We start from the raw sequence: 25,948 nt of genomic DNA, 5'->3' as shown, positions 1-25,948 counted from the left end.
TATAAGAATAAGTGTTCGGTCAAACAGGGTGAGTTTTGAAACCTGCATTACTACAACTTTATTGGCCAAAAATCCATTCGATATGTTGTAAGACAAAAAAGCATCTCAGACGGCAAAAAAAAAAAAAAAAACTAATCAGAAGAAAAACAAAAGGTCTAAGAAAGACCTGATTATCATTAAAAGAAAAGAAAAGAAAAATTATCGATTATTTTTTTTTCACGGTGCTACCTCTAGGTTAAAAAAATGTTTGTCCCTTTAAAAAATTAAATGACGGTTTGCCAAAGTTTTATTATATCTTAAAAACTGTTTCTAAATTTAAACTGCAAAACAATTCATTTATTCTTTAAAATATGCTAAAATTTATATACCTGATTTTGTCTCAAAACTATCTCTGTCAAAATTTTGTAAAACGCCATGCAGGTTAGCTTAACTGTTGGTGTCTGTTTAATCAGTCTTTATCTTATTTAAGTTTGATAACATTTACTTTAAATCTTTCCCGTTTCGTTTTAATCTCTTTTTTTGTAATTGTTTGAATAACATTCATTTATTTTTTATTTTTCTAGAGGGACCGAACAGACAGAGGCTTATCGGTATGTTTATCACTATATTGTGCACTGAAATGAGATTTGGTTCACTAAAACAATTTTATTTTTTCATCCAATTGGTAGATATATCTGACGTTAAATTTTTATTTAAGGCATCAGCAATATAGGTAAACAGCTTTGTTTAAATTGGTTTTATTTACATTAAAAAAATTTGAAAAAAGATTTTTTAATTAAAATTTGATTTTTAATTTTTGGTGATATAAAAGAGGGACGAAAGATACCAAAGGGACAGTCAAACTCATAAATCTAAAATTAAACTGACAACGCCATGGCTTAAAATGAAAAAGACAAACAGACAAACAATAGTACACATGACATAACATAGAAAACTTAAGAATAAAAAACACGAACCCCACCAAAAACTAGGGGTGATCGCAGGTGCTCCGGAAGGTTTCTATTTATTTTGAACAACGTACCTTCTTTTTTTTGGTCTTTTAACATGGAAATACGGTAATGCATACTGAAATTAATATGTGCTTTCTTAAATTTAAAAGATAAGTAAACACAATGCTTAATGTCGAGAGCTTATATGAGCCTGTAAGAGGAAGCTTTTTATTATAGTTCAATACAATCTATGATTCAATATTTCTGAAATTGATTTTATAAAGTTTATTTGTAACTTTTATAATTGGATTTTTTATATATCTTGTACTAAATACTAATGTAAAGCAATTTTGCATATCTAGTAAGGGCATTTTATTCAAATCTGTATCACCTACCTTGTATCGCATATCCCGTAACGTATAGCTAAACCCGTATCGTATACCCCGTATCTCAAAGATAAACCTGTATCGCATATCCGGTATTGCATAGCTAAACCCGCATCGCATAGCTATACATGTATCGCATATCCTGTATCGCAAAGCTTAACCCGTATCGCTTACCTGGCAAGACGTCATATATCGAATGACGACAGAGTTTGACATATGACGTTCAGTTGCTGTATTTCACGGTATGATTCAAGATGTAACCTTATTTAGCTGGCATTTCTGAATAGTAGTCCCTAAACAGAATGGGTCATTTATGACACCGATTCAGACTACAAAATTTTGGGAATGATCATTATATCCATTCTCTCTCCACTAGTTTTTGTTCTTCGAAGTATATATATATATATCATTACAATTGAAGGTGGGTCCACCAAAAAGAGGAATATCATCATCCCAAATGGTAAAATTAGCGATTCAAGTAATAATAGATTTTAAGAACGAAATTATATTTATTTAGTTGAAAACGTTCACTGCATATCTTAATAAAACAACAACTAATTATACCTCTTTCTGTGTATTCTGTGATCTCTTTGTAAATGATTACAAAAGTATATTTAGAAGCAGAACATATAATTTACTTGTCTAATAACACTTTTATCTATTTTCATCTAAATAGGGGCCTGATTATTCATTTCTTAAATCTGGCAGGCCCCCATCTCAGAATCAAAGAATTGTCATCTTGCATATCATGAATCTGATTTTTAAATAAATATATGATAAAAAGATCACTACATGGAAAAATCCTTCTCGCATGCTGTATCACAAATCGACCAATATCAGCCCTTGGAAACACACCTCGGGATTAATATTGGTTTCTCGTGGTGATATATCATGCGATATGGATTTTACCTTGTATTATTGTATATATACTGTAAATATAGCACAAGAAATATCTATTTACCTAAGATTATCAAAAAGGTTTTTGACAGATTGAATTTTCTTTTTGTTGTAATTAGTTATCAAAGGTACCAGGATTATAATTTAGTACGCCAGACGCGCGTTTCGTCTACATAAGACTCATCAGGGACGCTCATATCAAAATATTTATACAGCCAAACAAGTACAAAGTTGAAGAACATTGAGGATCCAAAATTCCAAAAAGTTGTGCCAAATACGGCTAAGGTAATCTATGCCTGGAATAAGAAAATCCTTAGTTTTTCGAAAATTTCAAAGTTTGGTAAACAGGAAATTTATTTAAATGACCACATTATTGATATTCATGTCAACACCGAAGTGTTGACTACTGGGCTGGTGATACCCTCGGGGACGAAACGTCCACCAGCAGTGGCATCGACCCAGTGGTGTAAATAGTTATCAAAGGTACCAGGATTATAATTTAGTACGCCAGACGCGCGTTTCGTCTACATAAGACTCATCAGTGACGCTCATATCAAAATATTTATATAGCCAAACAAGTACAAAGTTGAAGAGCATTGAGGATCCAAAATTCCAAAAAGTTGTGCCAAATACGGCTAAGGTAATCTATGCCTGGAATAAGAAAATCCTTAGTTTTTCGAAAATTTCAAAGTTTGGTAAACAGGAAATTTATTTAAATGACCACATTATTGATATTCATGTCAACACCGAAGTGTTGACTACTGGGCTAGTGATACCCTCGGGGACGAAACGTCCACCAGCAGTGAAGTATGATATATTATTTTTATCAAGACTAAGCAATACGAACCCAACAAAAAACTCGGAACGATCTAAGGTGTTCCGAAAAGGTAAGCAGATTCTGCTCCACATGTTGCACTTGTCTTGTTGCTCATGTTGTTACAAACCCGGTAAAATGTCTAATTCGGTAGTCCATATTCACAAAAAGGGAGCGGGATTGTTAATACGACATAAGGATCGTATCCGATATAATATGTGAAACAGACATTCCATAACGATCAACCAACTCGTGATGGCTTCCGTGAATAAGCTGAATTCAATTGTGTATTTTTTTGCAACTGAGGCTTACCTTCAAATTGGTCTACATAAAGGTAAAAAGGGTCCTAAATACAATATAATTTTTATTTAAAATAAAAATAATTCTTATAGTTCCTTGATATACAGCTGAATAAAAGAGTGTACCAAAATTTTAATTAGGAGTATGGTCGGTCAACATTAAGGCACAAAAGGATGGCTGCTGAACGTAAGCGTGTATTGAGATATTTGATTTTGGGCAGAGTATTCAACCTACCTGCCTTCCTAGTCCTTATTATGCCCAGAGGTACATATGGCAAGGAATTCACAGTATTATTAGCATGTCGATCACTAATACATTAATTGACATATGAGAATTATGCTTACTGAAATTGAAGATATCGGAAGTAAACATAATTTGGGATGACAATTGTTTTAGAATAATTAGCAACTTTACAAAAAATATTGCAAAAGCAATGAACATACATGAACTGCAACATGTAAATGTAAAACAAATATTACGTTACTTGTGGTCGTAAGTGTCGCCTTGAGCGAGAGTACCAAAATAGGATTCAGATAAAAAAAGTAACCTATAATTGTTAACGTCTGTGTCATTTTGGTCTCTTGTGGACAGTTGTCTTATTTGCAATCATACCACATCTTCTTTTTTATAAGTAAACACACGTTTAATTTTATTGGTTATTTTGTTCATTTAATTCATCTAATTGTAAAATAAACATTTGTAAAACTAAAAATAAAGATTGTGATAAATGTTTAACTCATATGATTCAATAACATGTATGGTCAGCTCGTACTGGAACATACGCGTGTACTCATACGGTCCGACCGTACGTATGGTCGGACCGTACACGTACGGTCCAAATACTCATATGGTCTGGAACATTTATATAAAACAAAAGATTATGTGCTTGGTTTTCTAAGTTGGTTCAAATGTGCGATCAAAATTATGATTTGTTTGATTTTTTTAATAATCAAATCATTGGTGTTCTTTAATGTGTGCGATCTAACAGTGTTTCTAATTTTGATTTTGTGCCGTTTTGCAATCCGGCCCACATAAGAACCAGTTCTATACTGACCTTCTTTTTTAAGGAAACTGTATTTTTAATTTGACTGTGAGATTTGTGGTTTAGTAATAGTTTAAGTTTTAGCATGTCATCTATAGCATTATCATTCCACTCAGAATGAATTTTCATGGAGTCAAAACTTTTTTTTCTATAAAGGTTATATCTAGGGCATTTACAGGTGATTTATGTAACACTTCGGCTGAATAATGTAATTTTGACTCTGGACGTTTAGATTCAAATAGGGTACAAGGTGGTTGGTTCCCAAGTCAATACAAATAATATTTGTATTTACTGCTTCTAAGCACAAACAATTTAGGTAACTGCAAAGACTGGTCAGCACAGAATTTAAATGATATTTGATAATGAGCAAACGATCGAAATAACAGTTACCTCTGTCCTGAAATATCAATAAAAGGTGTGTGTTTGGGAGGGGGAAGGGTGTGTGATAGATTCTTATTGAAATTATCAAAAGGATGAACAAAACGAAGACGGATTTTTTTTTTATTTGTTAGAATTCTCCCCTCCCCTTTTTTTCATGCCCCCACCGTAGAGGAGATTATTAGGTTAATAAATGTCCGTCCATTCATAGTATACATGTTATTCAAAATGCTTATCATTCCAAATCACAGATCACGTTTGATTCTTGTTGCATCAACCAAACGTTATGAAACTAAAGCCCCAGTCCCACTAGACCACGATCGCACCACGCTCACCGCGATCTAAAATAAATTTAGATCGTGGTGAGGTCGCGGTATAAGCGGCATGAAAATGTTAATTTTCGTTACTTTCACGATGCTACTACTTTCTTATTACGCTTCTACAACGATCCCACTACGATTAAACCACGTTCTCACCGCGCTTATTCTGCGACCTCACTACACTTATAAAGATCTTTCTACGCTCTTTACGTTCTCACTACGACCATACCACGAGTTATCCGATTGCAACACGATCTTACTGCGATTATAGCACGTTCTTACCACGATTTTACTACGTTCATACCGCGATCTTACTACGTTCTCAGCAATACCGTCAATATCGTGTTTCATATCAATATAGTTCCATTCCTTCTATTTCTGATTAAAACGGAGATTTCTCGGAAACAATACAGTCATGCCACCCAAATAGGGTGGTAGGGGTTGATGTAGAGGCAGAGGGAGCAAAGTATGAACGCAATACTAAACTCCAAATAGTACACAAGAAACTAAAATTAAAAATAGTACAAGACTAACAAAGGCCAGAGGCTCCTGACTTGGGACAGGCGCAAAAATAGTGGGGTTAAACATGTTTGTGAGATCTCAACCCTCCCCCTATACCTCTATTAAATGATGAAAAGTAAACGCATAACAATACGCACATTACAATCCAGTTCAAGAGAAGTCCAAGTCTGATGTCAGAAGATGTGACAAAAGAAAATAAACAAAATGACAATAATACATAAATAACAACAGACTACTAGCAGTTAACTGACATGCCAGCTCCAGACTTCAATTAAACTGATACTATACACATAAGTAGTATAATACTTTGTCACCAAGAGATGTCGGAACGACCAATCAAACCTAAATTACAACCTATTGCTGGTCCATAAAGCTCAAATGACGATATTTTAGTGCATGATAGCAGAGATGACACAAATGTGTCAATATATATAGGAAGATGTGGTATGAGTGCAAATGAGACAACTCTCCATCAACGTAAAAATCTATAAAGGTAAACCATTATAGGCCAAGGTACGGCCTTCAATACGGAGCCTTGGCTCACACCGAACAGCACGCTATAAAGGGCCCAAAAAAATACTAATGTTGAACCATTTCAACGGTCTAATCTATATAAAAACGAGAGGCATGGTTGAGCCGTTAGAGCAAATGGATAAATACATTCATACAAACAAAATACAGAGTTATTTTTATATATTTTATGTGAAAATGACAATAAAAATGATGGTCGTAGTGTGAACGTAGTAAGGTTGTCAGACATGCGTGATGAGGACGGCAAGGGCGTGCTAGAATCGTACTATGGTCGTGAACAGCGTGGTAAAGTCGTAGTGGAAGCGTAGTTGGGTCGCGGTGAGAACGTGGTGGTCGTAGTAAGGTCGTGATAACGTCGCTGTGAGATCGTAGCGCAATCTCTCCGAATAGAATCACGTTTTCGCTACGCTCTCGCTACGATTGTACAGCGACCTTTGCGATCTTACTACGATCTTAGTGCGCTCTCACTACGCTTCTACCACGACCTAATTTCGCCACGACCGCACCACGATTGTTTTGAACATGTTCAAAGTTGGCCACACTCTTCACGATCTTGAAGACCTCACCACGACCGTGGTACGACCTTACTGCGACCTTCACGATCGTACCACGATCATCAAAATTAGCATTTTTTTCACAGATCGTAGTGCGATCGTGACCTAGTGGGACTGGAGTATTACACACAATGCTAATTACCACAAAATATACATCAAGTTTGAATTTTTGGTAGCGTCACTTAGCTTTATTCGTTCCTCCATTATGGTCGTTCCAAACTTTAGTTAATATGCGATCGGGGAGCATCACTTGTATCACATGGACACAATCCCAATATTTTGTTCTTCAACTTAGTGACTTCACTGTGGGATAAATGTAATCTCATGATTTAGACTAATTTCTGGCAATTTGATTGGCTGATATTGAGTGCAATTTTTTATTACGTCAATTAGAATAATCTCAATTTGACTTTGCTCAGTACTTAAGCATTACATCTCGTCAATGTGTTTGTATAATCTTGCACTTTTACGGGTGTGTTTTGTATATGCGCCTTTATCCCATCATCATTATATGTCATTATGTTATTGTTCTATTATAAATTTGATATTGCTTTGACGTTTGAACGAAAAACGACAAAATCCTTTTACTCGTGTAGTGGTATTAACCATATCTTATGTATTCTTAAGAAATTTAAAGAACCTCTGGATAATCTTAAATCTCGGTCTGTTGCTGAAATTACTTCTTACATAACTTTTGATTTCTTAACCGTGAATATCACCATTCCCCAGGTGAAATTATAATTCTTTTGAATATACATTGAACGATAAAATTTCTTTCTATGTGACGTTTACATTTTCTGACGCCAAACACGCGCAACAATGAATGTGGTCCTTTTTTAATTTGAAAAATGTTTTTGTGTTATGTTTTGTAAATGTTTTTTTTTTTTTTAGATTGTAACACAGTGATGACTGCTGTAACCATATTTTTACTATTTTATCGAGTATGTCTGTTTTATTTACGCATCGTTGTAAATATAATGGAAATTGATGCAACTGTCATACAATTGAGACTTTCGTTGAGCGCTATAAAACCAGGTTCAATCCATCATTTTCTACATTTAAAAATGCCTGTACTAAGTCAGGAATATGACAGTTGTTGTCAATTCGTTTGCTGTGTATTATCATTTGACTTTCCGTTTTGAATTTACCCTGAGTTCAGTATTTTTGTGATTTTACTTCTTAATATTATTGACTTAATAAAAAAACTAAATGTTTTTAGATGCTTAATAGTGTTAATAATTCAAATATATACACCTCGCCATAAGTTAAGCAACACCTGATTATTTTTCAGAATCCCTTTTCACTGCTCTTATAACTAATCGAAATATCTATTTAATGAACTGAATTTGAATTTAAATAAGATAACATACATAATGTTAATTGAAAAGTGCAAATTTTGGAAGGTTTTCATGAATATTTTTTTTACTATTTCATTTTGGGCAAATGGTTGTAAAATTGTAAAATAAAACACAAGATAAAGTTTAAACTTATACTAAAGTTTTTGACAATTTGCTCTACACTCTACAAAAAAATCAATTCTAAACTCGAGGTTGACAATTTACATTAAAGTACAATTTATGTCAGTAGCGAGTGTATCCTCCACGCTTCCGAAAAAGTTCATCCACACGTCATATCATGCTTTGAACTAAGTGTTGTTATGTTCTAGCAGGAATTCTTTGCAATTCTTCAATAGACCACTTTCGAGTTCATCCGTCACCGGAAAAAAACTCGTCAATTATACGCGCCTTTATGACGTCATTTACCAGATAGAGGGGGTCGCCTGTATCCCTGCACTATTTACGTTCATCAAGCGTCTTAGTGATCGTCATTGTGCAGGATAAACTAGAAATAATGGTTGGTCTGTAGGTACTTAATGACAATTCCCTAATGACAGCAATGCTGATTGTCAATTTTGAGAATTCAATTTGCCGAATTATTCGTACAATATAGAATAATAGTTTTCCAATCACTTGCTCAACATTGGAATGGAAGTGACGACGCCCCTAAACGCACAAATGACGTTCATTAAAACCAGAGTTTTTGACGGAAATGCATCGAACTCGAAACTTGTCTATTGAGGCTGCTCGTAATTCTTGTACATTATGACATGCTGAAACCATGTTATTGATTTTTCGACCCATATCACACAGGCACTTGTTTCTATCCATACGAAGGTCGACTATCCATATAAATAGAAGAAGGTGGCTAACGAATTTTTTTTTAGGTCACGACAGTCTCCGCTTGGGACGCTTTTTCTACCCTTCAACTTAATGCTAAAAATCCCTACCTTATATGAATCGATTCAGTGAATATTTTCCTTTAACACAAAACTAATTTCATAATCCCCAAAAGTGTTCCTCTTCACGGTAATCTACTCTCAATTCACTAAACCATGTCCAAAAGTTCAACTACCATCTTTCAATGTATCTACTTCCGGTTGTGGGCAGAATGCTATCTTTTTAAAAACGAAATGATTCTGTAAAATTACCAGTTTATTATTTTCATTATCAATATATTTTTAAAGATGGAATTTCACCGAAATAAGTACATTTATCGTTGTTATTAAAAAAATCAGAAAGTCAGGAACTAATTTGAATGAATTCGATAATACTAGAGAATTCCGAATGTCTATGGTAACTCTAAAGAATTTCATCGATCTTTTATTTTGGAGGTAAAAAACGTATTCAGATTCATAAGAATTAGGGGAAAGAAACTGAGTCAATGAAAACAAAATAAATTTACTGCGATGTAAACCGGAAGTAGATACATTGAAAAGATGGTAGTTTAACTTTTGGGCATGGTTTAGTGAATTGAGAGTAGATTACCGTGAAGAGGAACACTGTGGGGATTATGAAATTAGTTTAGTGTTAAAGGAAAATATTCACTGAATCGGTTCATATAAAGTAGTGATTTTTAGCATTAAGTTGAAGGGTAGAAAAAGCGTCCCAAGCGGAAACTGTCGTGACCTAAACAAAATTTCGTTAGCCACCTTCTTCTATTTATATGGATAGTCGACCTTCGTATGGATAGAAACAAGTGCCTGTGCCATATCATCCCAGACATGTTCGATTGGATTTATATTCGGTGACATGGGTGGCCAAGGAAGAGTGTTATTTGTGACCTGACGTAAAGAATCTGCAACAGTGCGTGCTCTGTGTGGCCTAGCATTATCGTCAATGAATACTGGAGTAGTTGCTAGATTATGATTGTCAAAATGTGGCACAACGATATCCCGGATGTTATCGCGATATTTTGTACACGTCCCAACCAGAACATAGAGGTCCATTTTGCAGTCAAATGAAAAGCATCCCCAAACTATCAAACCCCAACCACCAAATGATGTAGTTCCAAGGATGTGCTGTTCCCTATATACTGTATTCCGAAGACGCCATACGCGCATGCGCCCATCAATATGATACAGGATAAATCAGCTCTCGTCAGACCAATGGACTCGACGCCACTGACTTAAAGTCCAATTGCGGTGTGACGTGACCACTAATGTCGAGCTCGGCCATGCATGAGAGTCAGCAATTGTCTTTTGACTAGCCTATAGGCGAGTTAAATGAGAGGCAAATTTACATTTTTAAAGCACCTACCTACGGCTGAATTATATATCACTGGAAAGCTAAGAATGTGTACATTCTAAATATCTAAATTATGGTGCAATTTTTTTTAATCAGGATCAAATGTCATGGGGCAATTTTATTTCAAGGATACTTCCAGTAGAAACATCGAGTCAAAACAAATGCAAAAACGAAACAAAACTATAGGAATACTGTATTACTGCTGGGAAAATATATTTCTATCATTCTATATATTAATTTAGGTCGATTTTAACGGTAACATATGTTGCGTAACGTTTTCTCTCGGAGTCTTTGAAAATCAACCAGTAAATCTTGCAATTGTATCTATAGTCGCCCTTGCATTATTTAAATCTTACAATACCTCCATATCAACTGATTTCACGCATTTACAAAACATATATCTGCAAATTTGATATCAATAATCCTAAACATAATAGTTGAAGCAAGGGGAAAATAAAACATATGACGTATTTTTAATTTCATAGAAAAGTCCCACGATGAACTATACATTAAAATAGAGGAACGTATGGTCTCCTGTTACAGCTATTCTTCCCCCATACCAGTCCCCACGGGGGAACAAGCATGTGCCAATCTTTCCCCCCGGGGAAATTTTGGATCATTGTTATTCTGCCCCCGCAGAAATTTAAATTGGCAATAATTATACATATAGTCACTTTTCCCCTATGCCAATCTTCCCCCTCCCCTTATAGTATATATTTCAACATATTAATACAAGTCTGAACATTAAACCCAACATAGTTAGAATTAGATGTTTACGCTGACAAACATTTTTTGTCTTTACATGTTCATAATTCTGTATGTGTGTCAAATAGTTTGTCTTTTTTCACAAAGCGTTTATAATAGTCTGTCTACATTCTCAACATTCTGGATATGTTTCCATAAGTTTGTATTTGTCCACTAGTCCGTCTACATTTTCAATAGCTGCCTATGTGTCCACTAGTCTGACTGCATATTCACCAGTACGGTTTAATGTCTACTATTCTGTCTACATGTCCACCAGTCTTCCGAATCTTCATTATACTTACATTTATTTACATGCATTCTTTTGACCTGAAAACTTACTGTAGTTGTATACTCCATACTTATAGCTTCATGCTTTGAAATGCCAAAAGTTTTCGGTGGGATTCATTATAAGCCAAGAAACATTTTTAATACATGTAATATGTGTTGCCAAAACAATTGACTTTGAATGTTTAGTTTTTCTGACAACAGGTGCTGAATACTGCTGATATTTACCCCAAAGAATTTACTTTACAGAAATCAAAGGCGTAAGTTCATTAAGGCCCATATTTGGCCCCGATTATAAAGTTAATTGCAACAATATGAAAAATGTTTTAAGTTGACTTTAAAACTTTTGAGAATTTTAAATAGAACTATTTTTGTCTAACTTTTATTCTAAAACGTTGATTTTTACATCCAAAATAGGTCTAGATAAGAGATTTTTGAAAAATTGGACAAAATCGGCCGAATTTCAACAACATTTAGGACATGTGAAATGTCTTTACAAACATTATTTTAAAAGATCTTTGTTGTCGACGTATGCGCTCTATGTTTCCTGTTGAATAATCGGTGGAAATTTACCCATTTTCATTGACATTTTCTTCAAAATAAAAAATTTATGACGTCAAAGAGTAAACACAAGCACTTAACTTTTCAACAAACGGGGCTTATTTCCTATCTGGTCACTATACATGTATAAGCTATGATTCATTGTGATATTGTACAATAAATCCTAATTTGAAATTTTAGCTAAAAAGAGAGGCCATTTTAGGACCTTACCGAACCTACTCCTTCAAACTGTCCTTTCCTAGATTTAGATATTTCGATTTTAAACGGGAAACTCAGCACTAAAATTAACGACAAAAGGGACGATTTTTCGTTCCCTATTGTTAATTTTTCCATTTTTAGATAGTGATGTTCCTTTGTCACCATCTTACGGTGATTATATTTCACAGCTCGTTCGCTATGCTTGTGTCTGTTGTGACGTGTTTTTTATTATCTTATCGAACGTAATCTATGTATAAATGGTAAATTATTAAACCAGGGATATCACTACCATAAATTACTTAAAACCTTTACTATGTTTTCCATAGATATTTAGATTTGGTTTCGAAGTTTGTTTGTACCTGTAGAAAACTTATTTCAAACGGGATAGCACATCAATATTTCTACGGAAATTTATTGATAATTGATACTCATGTCAACACCGAAGTGCTGGCTACTGCTTGGTCAATGATGTCTTCAGCAGATGACGTAAATATATTTTGTAGTAGATTGACAGGGCAAACAATACCTCATTGGCCATGGAAGTAGACATTTCTGAAACTCGATCGTAGGAGACAGATAGTCCAAGTTTGAAGAAAGTATCTACTAAATCACGTTTTCTAGTCTTAAAGTGGATCATGATTCCCAAATACTAGTAAGCACAATCTGGAGGTTCATGATCTCTCATGTGACTGAGAATATGAACGATCCTGGATGTTGGGTCTAAACTGAATCATACTGAATAAAGAAAGCAATGACTGAGGTACAGAAGGTTCCTGACATTCCTTTGGAAAAGTTCCTTTAAATTCCGAATTTATTTCGAAAACATATTTACGAATAAACGTACCTGCTTTTGATATGTTGACAAACTCATTATCAAAGTCTTCTTAGAGTAAAATAACAAAAATACTTAACTCCGAGGAAAATTCAAACGGAAAGTGCCTAACCAAACGGCAAAATCAAATGATAAAACACATCAAACAAATGGACAACAACTGTCATATTCCTGACTTGGTACAGGCATTCTCAAATATAGAAAATGGTGGATTGAACTGATTCTCTTCAATGCAGGACCAATGTCATCTTTGAAAGTAAGAATGTTTTCACGGCTTTGTTTGTTAGCAAGGAAATTAGATACAATTCTGTCTTTTAGTCGAGAACTATAAACTTGAAATGAAACATCTGCACCTAGACATGTTATTCTTTCCATATACAGTTTACATAGATCTGACAACTTGTAAACACTTATGGTCTCATCGCATGACCTTGTTTCATTTATATAAGAGACTAGTTCTGAAAATGCAATACCATGGATTTGCCTTTCCTTCTTAGATTCGACAATATCATTTTTAATTTCAATTCGAGATGCTCGATTATATAAGGAAACTAAACATTTAGAGTGATACTTTGCTTCCTGTCCAATTAGATCACCAGTGCTTTACTTTGCAAGTAGCAACGTGTCATTTTATTAAGTGCTCATTCTTTCACAAGTGTATCTTGTCCAAACGTTGAGGACTCATGAAGGGCTTCTTGCTCATTTTCATTAAAGAAGACGCACACAGACGGGTTATTGGTGGACTGAACGGAAAATCTATGTCTATATCTTTCGTTTTAGATGAGGTTGCTTTATCATCTATTCTCTCATGTGAAGTTAGTTTTTCAACTCTATTCAACTTTGTCTTGTTGATTTTTATTAAAGTTGCAAGATTTGTGCCAACATACTTTGTCATCAATAAAAGACTGTGCTATTCCAGATCCCTCAACTAAGTTTTCAATAAACACATAAATGCCTTCAGGCATAAATCGTAATTCATGAAACTATTGTCAGCTAGACTTTATAAAGTGATCAGTTATAACATATTTTTGGACTCTTCCTTTGGATTTTTTGCGGCCCTTTTGAATTTGTCGGCCAATATGGAATTATTTTTTATTGTTCCATATTCGGAAAAGATTAATTAGTATCATAAATAGCAATATGTAAAGTTGCGTGCCTTTATATTCAAATGATCAATCATACCATTTTTTTGGACTATGCCTCATGACTGTTGGCGGCCATTTTGAAATTGGCGGCCATTGTTGATATTTTTTATTTGGCTCCATATCCAAAAATGTTTATAAGCATCTTAACAAACACAGTACAAAGTTTCATGCTTTTACACTAAAGTGATCAATTGTCCCAAAATATTAGACTTTTGCTGGACTATAATTTGATTGATAGTTAAGAAATATTTGTGTCACAGATGACCATGTATCAGTCAATACGATTTGTCGTAACCCCAATCCCGTCACGGTTTATTCGATTCAACTTAATAGCTTGTACTTATTTGTTACGACATCTGCAACAACTGTTCACCTTTCCGGAGTACCTGGTTTGTTGTGTGGTGGTAAAAATGCGGTTTTTCTGGTTTGTTGTTTGTTACTGGAGTTGGTTTTATCGTCGAATTCATACGACCGCAAAATTTGGTAATGTCGTTTTCAGTCACTATGACGTCGTCGTCGTTCGAAGACATTTGGTGTTCAGACAATTATAATTGAGAATAAATATATGGATCTCTATGAAAATGTCCAACAACGTTAAATACCTCATAAGAAAAAAATGCAATTGATTTTGGAGATTTTCGGAGGAATAGTTTATTAATGAGGGGCAAATATAAAAATATTAGCTAGGTAATAGTGTGGGTCTAAGTCAATCGATTGCTTTGAAATAAAACCACACCATGTTACATACCAAAACAGGAAGGTCGGAACTAATTTTGGGGTTATGACTCTTACTCATTTGGAAAAAGAATCAACAAACAGTACTTTTCCAATACTTTCTATAAATTGCTTATTTCATGACAAATTTCAACGTGTTTTGATTGAAAGTCTTGAATATTTGGAGGTCCTTAATATGCTCAATCCTTCCATGGATTTATATTTTGGATTTTGATTCCCGTTTTTTAATTGACCATGGTTAAGATCAAAATTGTCCCCAACAAACTATTTTGCTTTTAACAAGAGGTAAATTGAAGGTTTTGTTATATCCTGATTCTAACTTTGTATTTAGATTTTGAATGTTGGTCACCACTACCATATTGGTTAGCATTAAAATTCTAAGATTCCGAAACTCAACTCGATAGATTTTATTACAAATTGAATTCTTGGGGTCCTATTATAGGTATGCTACCTATTATTATTTAGTTTCTAAAATTGGACTATAATAGGTAAATGACATATCTAAATTTCGTAAATTATTTGACCTTTTTCATTATGTATCCGAAACTTATGTTGTGTAAAATGATTAATCACAATCCACATTCTCAGCTGTATCAAGTTTGTATGTAATGTCCATATATTTCCTCCAATTGTTCAAGGTTCTACTTCCGCGATAGTATCATCCTGTGCCCCACAACATTTCATTCTTCTTTGCCATAGATAAGTCAGTTTTTATTTGTCTGATGACTTTCGATTTTCCTTTTTAATGATAGTTTCTTCTGTGTGATAAGAATGTGGTTTCCCCATCATCACAGTTGTAAGACATCGGAAGATATAACCTCAATGTGCTTAATTTTTAATGAACCGAAATTAGGATAAATATATCAATTCCTACATATAAGTAAGCTAATGCGTATTGACGGTTGCGTAGGCCTTTTCTGAAATTACAGATTTTGCTATGAAGATACTTTTCGTTGTAGTTCTGCGACATCATGTGTCAAAAATTAAATACAAAAGGGTGTAGTGTGATTTATTTGATTGATTGATAAAATAATTAAGGTGGAAACCTTCTTACCTTTGGAAGGGTTTGTTGATTCTGTCTATAGAATAAACACTGTCGTTGATATAGGAAATAGTGTTTTTCTTTATATCCATTTTCTTCTCTGTTGGAAATGGTTATTTTTAAATACCGATAAGCTATACATTTAATCAAGATTGAGACAAATTCCTGAAACATAATTATTATCACGTGCTGCAGTCTATCATTTTTATCAAATCTTGTTAAGGTAATTAAATAAGACTATTGACATATTAATGTCAATGTTCAAAATAGATGATTTAAAAACATATAAGGTTGTAATCCTGTGTTTAATTATTATACAATAACCAATTATACGTCTTATGCTTCTTCAGTGTAATATGGATATCATATCATGCATTACAACACCGCTTACTTTTATGTACATAATGAAAAATTATACTTTATTAAATGTGACGTTCTTGATTTAGATCAAACTTCTGCTGAGATTGAGACCCACGAAAAAGACGTCACGTACGTAGAGATAGAAGCAGTTAGACACTGTATCCAGTTATTACAAAGCAGAAATGTTGTGATATTGTCTGGCAGAGAGGGTAGCGGTAAAAGTAGAAATGGGTTAGAAATACTGAGACAGGTCAAGGAAAACAGTAAAGACGTTGATGTTTTTAAATTGATCGGACTAACTTATGTATCTGACATTGTTAAAAATAATGTGACAAGTATTGTACTTTTTGACGATGCTTTTGATAAAACCTTTGAACCATTTTCTAACGATAAACATATTCTTGATCACTTATACTCTTACATGACACTTAATAAGGTCAAGTTAATTTTCACAATGAGAAATACTGTGAGACATGCATGCCATAGGTTATTGTCAACTCACAGACTATTTCATGATTTGCTTGATATTGACCTAAATTCAGAAAAATTTAAGCTGACTAAGGTAGAAAAAGAAAAAATTCTTACAAATTATTGCGACATAAACAAAATTAAAATATGTGACAGGGTTGGGGACAAAACGAATCAGTCGGTGTTCCATGAGGCTGGAATTGATGATAAAGAGACTATTCAAACAGTATCTGATCAAGTTTCTGTATTTGTCAATATAGAAATAAAAAATGAAATCATAAAAACAGACCCCTTTCTTGGATATCCAGAATGCTGTCGGCTTTTTACCGAGAATAGAAACAAAACTACGTTAGATTCCACTATCTTTAAATGGCCGTCTCATACTTTAGTTAAAGATATTGAGAAATGGAGATTGGAAGGTAATCATGATTATATGAAAGGACTTAAGTACGTAGCATTGGTTTGTATACTAACAATTGGAAGATTCCATGATATTAACGAATATAACCTGGCGTCAAATTGTAAAACTATTTGTTCGTTACAGGAAAAGAATATTGATGTAAAGGTGTGTAAAAAAATTTTAAAAGAATGTTGCAACAAAAAATCGGAAGTTTATGAGTCTCATATAAAATCTGCTTTAGACGAACTAGTTGCAGGTTGTTATCTGGTTAGGAAAGATGGAACGTACTACTTTCAACACCCTGTTTTGGAGGACACCGTTCTCATTTCTTATAGCAAGATAAACACAAAAGCAATTATACCATTGTTGAGTGTCGACCATATGATGGATTTAGTTAGACTACAAGATTACATTGAACCAGAAAATGAGATATTTGTAAAAATACCAAAAAAGTATTATTATGATCTTTCAATACACTTCATTTCATTAATGTGTCATGAACATTGTTTAAAACTGAGGGAATGCAGCACTTTTGCAAAAAACGATATAGACTTTATACACCAATTGCTTTTTTGTTTTAATGCTGCAAGTGAGACTTCACTGACTTCACTTCACTTCACTAGATCAATTGATAATATGTTACCACATTACTTTCCTTTATATTTACTACAAAACATAGGAGAACTTGATGACAATAAGTTGACTGCAAATCATACTCAAGATCAATTGTTAATATCAATGGTCATTGAAGGCCAAACTATTACCTTTATCGTAGACCCATCTGAATCTCTCCAATTGGCATTTCAGGATGAAAATGAAAGAATCATTATCTGGTTGGCAAAAAATACCGACCATTCCTTACTCAGATTTGAGATTTTGTTATATGGAGACATTCTTAAAACTAATTTAGGATCTATACCGTTACTATTACAGAATTTTGATCATAATCAGTTTGATATGACGGATTTACTCTTGGACGTATGCATAGATACTTTCAATAAAGAAAATCATATAATAGATTGGATGATTGAAAATATCGATAATTCTTTAATAGATTATGATACCATGTTTAAACAGTTTTTTGAAATGGTCGATTTAGAGAAATACTTTAACTTGATCCTGCATATCCGAAATAAGGTAAACAGAAAATTGTTTGACGTCAGCAAAGCAGTAACAATCTGGTGCATTAATAGGGGGACAGAGATAGTTCAACGGGTGCTGCAGGATGGTGATAATAAAATATTGGATGAAGAAGAACTAATCGACATATTGATTGATAATAATAAACAGAAGAGATACATATACATGCATGGAAAACAAGAAGAAAAAAATGAAAAAATTGTTGAACAATTGTTACAGACAAATGGGATAAAATATCACGATTTAAACCAACTTGTATGTGTGGCCTCTGAGAGTGGATGGCTAAATGTTTTAGATTTATTATTTAAACATGACGTTGACAAATCGTTTCATAAAGATAAAGTAAGGGAACATATATTGAAACTATTGGGCAATGGTATGCATTGTGAGAAAACTATTCGACATATAATGAAATACTATCTAGATTATATTAATATTAATATTCTGATGGAGAAAGCAATGGATTTTGGATATCAGAGTGTTGTAGAAGAATTATTGTTGAAAACAGTGGACAATATTTCATATCATCTTGATACGACATTGAATAAGTTGATGTCTCAGCAAACCTGTTATATTACTAGAAACAGTGAGAAAATTGTCGAACAATTATTACTGGCATCTGGGGTAGGATATAGCAATTTGAGCAAATTTGTAGGTGTGGCCTTTAGGAGAGGTTGGTTTAATGTTTTAGAATTATTGTTTAAACAGGACATCGACAAATCATTTTTTACAGATAAAATGATAAAAGATGCATTACAACAACTGGGCAATGGTGCGCATTGCGAGAAAACTATTCAACTTATAATGAAATACTATGTAGATTATATCGATGTTAACATTCTGATGGAGAAAGCAGTTGATGTTGGATGTCAAAGTGTTGTCGAAGAATTATTGTTGAAAACAGTGGACAATATTTCATATCATCTTGATATTACCTTAGATAAATTGCGGCATCAACAGCTTAGTTATGGTTTTAAAATATTTGAAAGAGGTCATGGAAAGATACTTTTGTTACTTTTACAAAAGAATAACACAAAACTCGTTGATTTAAACAGTATTATGAATGATGTATGTCATATTGGTCATTCACCAGCAATTAAGTGGTTACTTGAAAATAAATCTTCATTTTCCTTCGATATTAGAAAAGTCATGAACAATGCCTGCTTTCGTGGTGATCTTGAACTTGTCGATTACCTTTTTCAAAAATACAGTGATGTAGATTTCGATTATAAAACTGCAATGATAAAGGCTTGTCGACATCCACAGTGCAACACATTAGATGTTTGTAAATGGTTATGGAAAAACATAGACTGTAGTATGTTCGATATGAAGGCAGCCCTAAATAATGCAAGTAGATGTGACAATACTAAAGTTATAAATTGGATTCTTACAGATGTTGACACGGAATTATATGATATTGATGCCGCAGTGCTCAGTGCTTCTGAACATGGAAACGAATATACATTACAGTTGTTATTGAATAAATCTGGTATAAACATGCTTGATATTCAATCTGCATTAACTCTATCGTGCCGGAATGATCGCAGTTGTTTACGCAATGCAAAACTGTTATACAGACGTGCGAATAAATCAAGTTTAGATATGAATGCTGTATTATCAGAAGCATGTAAATACTATAGGACTGACTACATACAATGGATAATTGAAACGTGTGATAAAAATATTTCTGTTTTTGAAACAAATGACAGACACAAGCATTTCATTAAAAGTCTTGACAAACACCGTGTCGACATGGACCAGGCGGTCACCTGTATACTTGGTATGGAAAACCCTGCGCAGAAAAAAGAGCATGTAAATAAAACTAAAAAACAGCTTTTGATGCTGATTCTAAAGCAATCCGATCCAAGTATAATATATATATACACACTCTTAGCAGAAACATGTAAAAATGACTGGGTAGAAATTTTCCAATTGATACTTGAAAAAGTAGACCATGCTTGTCTTAACATTGGTGAACTTATCAATGTCGCTTGTCGATTTGGAGCTTTTAAAATCATAAAGTGGTCATTAGAAAATATTGATATACAGCTTGTAGATGTTGATAATGTTCTGATTGAATCATGTGGCTTTGGGAGGCTTGATTGTTTGGTTTTAATTTTGAAACACTGTAACCAATACAAATTGCAAGAAGCAATGACTGAAGCTTGTACATACGGTCAACTACATATAGCTGAGTGGCTCCTACAAAACGTTCATTGTCGACTTTTCAATATTCCAATGCTGTTACAGGAGGCAGGTCGGAATGGATGGGTTAACATTTTTGGCTGGCTTCTTCTAAACTTTCATTTTGATAAATCTGACATGCATATTGCAACAAGTCAAGCACTAGAAAACAGTCATCTGGAAATAGCTGAGCTGGTTTTATCAAATGTTGGAGGAAAAGGTTTTGATTTTTCTTCTCTGTCGGAGAACGCATATGTCGGCGCAAATAAAGAATGTGTAGTTAACTTTTTATTGCACAATATTGATCCCAAAAGCATAAATATAGCCACTATTATGACAAACGCATGTTTATTTGGCTGGAAAGATATAGTAACTTTCATCGTAGATAATGATTTGAGAAGTCTTTGTGATTTATCACTTGCACTCAATACAGCTTGTGACAATGGAGAACTAGAAATCTCGCAACTTTTGTTAGATAAAGTTGACCCCCATATGCTCACCACTATTGACAAAGCAATGCATTCTGTTGCTGTTAAAGGATGGGATGAAATAGCTATATTGCTATTAGACAAAGTCGAACACACACGATTAGATATCGGGAACGCCCTGATTGAGGCGTGTCGCCATGGTGAAATAGATGTTGTTCAAGCAATACTCCGGAAGGTAGACAGTAACATGCTGGATGTGGAAACCGCTCTTTATAAAGCATGTGAAAATCATATGCACGAAGAACTTGTCCTGTGGATTTTGGAAAATATCAAACATAAACAGGTAGATTTGAAATCTGTCAAAAAACGGGCAATTCGACATAAATGGCGGAAGGTACAATTTGCATTGACTAAGGTAGACATTGAAGATCTGAACCAAGTCGAGCAAGAGACTGAAACAGATAACATCGTAATCTTAGAATAATGTAGTAAAATAAATCAAATAAACCGAACTTGACATATTAGACGACAGGAAGCTTGATCAACCATTTACCGAGGCAACATTATAGCGATCAAACTTTCGACAGAGTATTTGCCGTTTATTTTCCTTATCGAATGCCTTTCTCACGCCATGATATATTTTTAAATTTCTAAATTTATACTTTTCGTTAACAATCTTTTAACTTTAATTCTATATATTTTTTTCTCATTTGTCTATACATTTGTATGTATCATCACTGTGGATTGTTTGAAGAAATTCACTGGCTTTAAAAGATAGAAAAAGAAGTAATGCTATTTAGAAAACGTGTTTCATAATTGTTTGCTGTAAGCATATGATATAAAAGGTATACAGTATTTATAACAAGTATTATCCTATTGGTAAATGTAACTTATTTAGTGCATACCGACATAAATTGAGATAAATAATGAAATTAGAAATATATGTACCTTTTATTTCTGTTTAATTTCACTGATGGTTAATGCATATACATTTGACCTGTTCGTCTCCTATATAACGTTTCCTAGTTTGCCTAGTTTAAAATCATAGGAAACGCAACTGTGTGGTAAACATTTAAGGTTTATATGCTCTTATTCGTTTTGTATTTTGCATGTTTTGTCCGGATGTTGAGTTTAATTGTATAATTTGTTTTAAAGGTTTTGAATTGTGGTATTTTTTAAATGATTTTCCTTTTATTTATTTTTAGTTACTACAAACACGGCACACACGAATAGATATGAATTTATTTATATTTTGAGATTTTTTTTCCAAACAAAGGTTGTCGTCTCTTGTTTTCATTATTTTTAATGATTAGCATTGGTTATTCCTCGTGTTGATATTTAAATATTACGACAGAAATAGTTTTCAATCAATTTAACTGAGAGTAGCTTACATATATCATGGCTGCTCTCTTGTATTTTATATAGAATTACTCATTATTTAATTTTCATCACAGTTATAATTATACTTTAAATTCCCTTCATGTGGAGACTTGGGAAGCTATACAATTTTTGTTCGGTTGACCAAATATGACAAGTCACTCATTATATATATTATAACTACGAAATTAAATATTTCTGATACTTAAATATTATATATTACCCTTCTGTTTTTTCCTTTAAAAGTGTTTAACTATGATCGACCTTGAATGCATCACTGTGGTATGCATGTTCATGTACTGCAGCTATATGCAAAATGTGAGATATCGGATCGTAAATATTTTCAATAAATATTGTGACTTTTTTTTTTAAATTGCTATATTTGAAATATTATTATATCATTCTATAATAGTGTTATATTTTTTCCAAGGCATATGTTTATAAGATTTCATTATGTAATTATGGAATGCTCCAATTCGAAGTAAAAAGGCGACAGATGCACTCATTGTAACATGTGTAAGAGTAGTACCTATTTTTGATTTGTTATTGCGGAAGGCACACGTTTTGCATTTATGTTCTTGTTTAGTGGGGGTTAAGCGCCTGTTTGTGGGTGTCATCATCATATTAGAAAGCATATTATATCTCCAATATTATCATATGTATTTCTGATATTTAAATGTTATGTATGTCTCTTCTTTGTGTTCGTCTAATTTTTTTTTATATATGATCGACATTCAATACATCTTTGTGTTATGTATGTTAATGTACTTCAGCAATTTTCAAAATGTGAGATATCGAATTTAAGATATTTTCAATAAATCTTATGACAATTTTTTATATTTGGTTCTTATATTGTATTGTTATACCAGTGTTCCCTGTTACGGAGTAGTTTTAGCATAAACATGTGGATTATGTAATAAGCTAGTATCAACCAGGTTATTTGTTGGAAGAAGATCAAATAAGGCCGTTAGTGTTTCTTTTTGGGAAGTTTCACATTTCGGCCTACCGAGCACAGAGCAGGTATATATGTGATAGGGATTTACTTTTATCTGACTGTTTTGTGCTGTACGACGAATTGTTACTACTCACATGTTTGTCATTGACAATCAGTTATATGAAACAGAGGCAATATTGATGCCGAACAAAAATTTAATATAACCATACAGTGAGAAAATATTTAGGACACACCAAATCCCTGAAAAATACAACAAAAATATGTTTGAAGTACTAGTTTTGCGGTTGATAGCTATTCATGATTGTTATTGCGAAGAAAAATTATATTGATTAAGACCAGCAGATGAAAAAAGACAATTAAAAGTTTACCTGTCATTAGCCCAACTGTAAAACGTCTGTTTTATGTTTACTTTTAATTACCTTAACTTGTAAGTAACCTTTCCAGGTACGCATATAAGGATGACTGTCCTGTGTAAATAATACTGTTGTATGCAGTTAACTGATTATGCTAGCAAACATGCTTAACACTTATAAAGGTTTGCAAAGGGTGTCTTAATAATACTATCCTTCCACAATACACGCATATACATCACTGTAACGATTTTTTTCTCTATAATCCTACCAATTCAATCTGAGTAAATTCTAATCGATCAAAACTAGCTTTTTTGTCGAAATCTAAAAATCATAGCAAAATGAAAGATCTGTATTTTCAGATTGCAACTTATTCTGAAGGCTTTCTGGAAAACTGCCTCAGATTGGTTGCGTTTACAAGAAGCTTTTGTGGTCCAAAAGAAAAAAAATGTATCATAGCTTTCTAGTGAAGCTTAAATCAACATTTGAAATATGATATAGGAAATATAATCAAAATAATTCCAGCAAGTTCGAAAGCTGTCTGTTAAGCGGATTCGGACAAAAGTCTGTCGAGAACTATTGCTAAAGATTCGGGTAGCCGCAGCTAGACAAAGGAGAGAAAAGACACCTACTGACCCAAAAAACAGGAATAAACAAATAAAGGTCTACAAAACTCTAACCAGAAGACTAGAGATAAGCTGTTAGCACAAACCTTTGAAGACGTGCACCAAAAATCTGTCGTGTTGTTCATGCCAAATTGTGTTCATTAAAAGATTGTGGTAATGTGTTAAAGATTGAGTAGCAACCAATTACAAGAAAAACCATGTAGACGAACAAGTAGATTCATAGAATAGTAAAGATCTTTTTCTTTCATTTTGTACATTGAAATTAAAAAAGCGGTCAGGACTAATGTGAAAATAGAAGATGTTGTATGATTGCCAATGAGACCAAAATAACACAGACATTATCAGCATTAGGTCATTGTACGGCCTTCGGGTATGAGCAAGGCCCATACCGCATAATCAGCTACAAAAGGACTTGAAATGACAATGTAAAACAACTCAACTGAGAATTCATTTACTATTTTCCTGTATTACAATTTACACAAATATCATTAAAGATAAATGTATTATATTTTTAATTTTTTATCTTAATTATTTTGTTGCAGCAAAACACATATTTGGTGAACTTTTCAACAAAGTTTGACATACTCTATTCAAATGATAAACATTATGAAACTAGACAATCGAACAAAATAAAAGTCAGATGAATGTACGCACTCTAACAATATTGACAAAATAAAATTGAAAATTCTGTTTTTGAATACGAGGGAAAAAACGAAACAGGTAAACAGTATCATGTGCGTATGGCTTTCACGGTTGACAAAAGTATCGTAATTGTCATATTTTATTAGAATCGAAATAATTCATGACAGCCGTTAATTTGATTTCCTTTAACCATGTGTTGGGCATTCATATTCGTATAGTAATCCCCACTAACATTAGGGATAAAATAATCGAATATAATTACACAACCAATGGTACAATGAAAAAATTCTGAGGCTGCCATTAATTATTTCTTAATTATCAGTGCAATTATAAGTGTTACACGGTTCATTAATTTTTACAACATTAATACCTATACTAGCAATGAGGAAGGTAACGTATCATTTAAATTCTGAACAATGTCATTTAAACTTTAACTACTTAAAAACCAAATAAAAATAAATGTACAATACTTGTTATAAAAAGGAATATTTGTTATAAGGCGGTTAAAATTAAATACTTAAAGGGACGATATCTAAATGTTATGAAAACGGTATACGAATGTAACCAGTTTCAGTTATAAATTCAACTGACAATTATCTGAGTCGTAACAGAAAGCTGCAATTACTTTAAATCGTAAACGATGAGAAAATTATGAACAAGAGGAATTGTTTTCATTTGTTATCACAGTCCTAAAATATTCATAAAGGAATTTCAAAGAGACTTCGCTATTTAATATTTCTGTTTTCAAAAGATTATCTTCCACTTGCATTTGGAGTTCAAGATTTTCGTAGTTTTACTCTTTGCATACGTTTTACTGTCTGATATGCTATGTAATTGATAATTTTAATAATAAAAAATCTTAAAAATTGCTTAATTATCTTATAAAGAATTTTTTTTTAAGAAGATAGCATTAGAAATAAAGGGCATATTTATAAACAAATTACAGAAACAAAACTTATTTCATTCGGTGTACTTTTAGTAGCTTTTCATCTGTTCTATTTAAAGAAGCAAAATAAACTAACATATCTTTGTTCTTTTTTCTAAGGCTTGGTCCTTTTATTGGCAATCATATACCATTTCCCTATTTTCATATTCATACTTAAACTAGTACATCAAATATGAAGCAATACAAAAATTTAATAAGTTTTCAAAAACTGAAAGCAACACATTATGAATTTCATGCATCCGAAGCCCTTTTCTAGATTTACCTTTATCAGAA

The 25,948-nt window shown here is 33.1% G+C and overlaps 1 long non-coding RNA gene across 3 annotated transcripts in view; it reads left to right on the top strand.

The window, feature by feature from the left end:
* The window catches only part of LOC143083870 (uncharacterized), a 36,969-nt gene extending 13,986 nt beyond the window's left edge, over window positions 1-22,983 (top strand). The window contains exons 4-5 of one of the 3 annotated variants that reach the window (XR_012980915.1): window positions 564-590; window positions 16,246-22,983. This is a non-coding gene — a long non-coding RNA (uncharacterized LOC143083870). Of the gene's footprint in view, window positions 1-563; window positions 1,133-7,564; window positions 7,930-16,245 lie in introns of those variants that run through there. The other 2 variants (XR_012980914.1, XR_012980913.1) reach the window with 2 other exon arrangements.
* Window positions 22,984-25,948: the final 2,965 nt, after the last annotated feature.

The sequence above is a fragment of the Mytilus galloprovincialis genome, chromosome 7 (genome assembly GCF_965363235.1).
Source record: "Mytilus galloprovincialis chromosome 7, xbMytGall1.hap1.1, whole genome shotgun sequence".
NCBI lineage: Eukaryota > Metazoa > Mollusca > Bivalvia > Mytilida > Mytilidae > Mytilus > Mytilus galloprovincialis.
This window is presented reverse-complemented; position numbering and strand designations above follow the sequence as displayed.